The sequence below is a fragment of the Crocuta crocuta genome, unplaced genomic scaffold (genome assembly GCF_008692635.1).
Source record: "Crocuta crocuta isolate KB4526 unplaced genomic scaffold, BGI_CrCroc_1.0 scaffold2311, whole genome shotgun sequence".
In the NCBI taxonomy this organism is placed as follows: Eukaryota; Metazoa; Chordata; class Mammalia; order Carnivora; family Hyaenidae; genus Crocuta; species Crocuta crocuta.
Window position 1 is genome coordinate 58,104 of NW_027528653.1, and position 412 is coordinate 58,515.

General features: G+C 35.9%; 1 protein-coding gene across 1 annotated transcript in view; it reads left to right on the plus strand.

The window, feature by feature from the left end:
* Nucleotides 1–412, plus strand: part of LOC144224329 (lysine-specific demethylase 6A-like) — a gene marked incomplete at its 3' end in the record, with an annotated part of 67,621 nt that overhangs the window by 55,429 nt on the left and 11,780 nt on the right.

The following is a 412-nucleotide window of genomic DNA, read 5'->3' on the forward strand; positions in this document are numbered from 1 at the left end:
ATTTTAAGAGGTAGTTTTATTGAGATATAATTCACTTACCTTACAGTTTGCTCATTTAAAGTATATTTCATTGGATCATAGTATATTCCCAGATATGTGCAATTATCACCATAGTTTTATAGCAGTTTTAGCTTCTTGAAAACCTGCCATCAAGTTTTTAATGCAGTGTTTTTATTACTACTAAACAAAATAAAATCAAACCTTTTATAATTAAAAAATTTTACAGTTTTCATTTATTTTTGAGACAGAGAGAGACAGAGTAAGAATAGGGGAAGGGCAGAGAGAGAGGGAGTCACAGAATCTGAAACAGCCTCTAAGCACTGAGCTGCCAGCACCGAACCTGATGCAGGGCTCAAACCTAGAAGCGAGATCATGACCTGAGCCAAAGTCAGGTGCTCAACTGACTGAACCA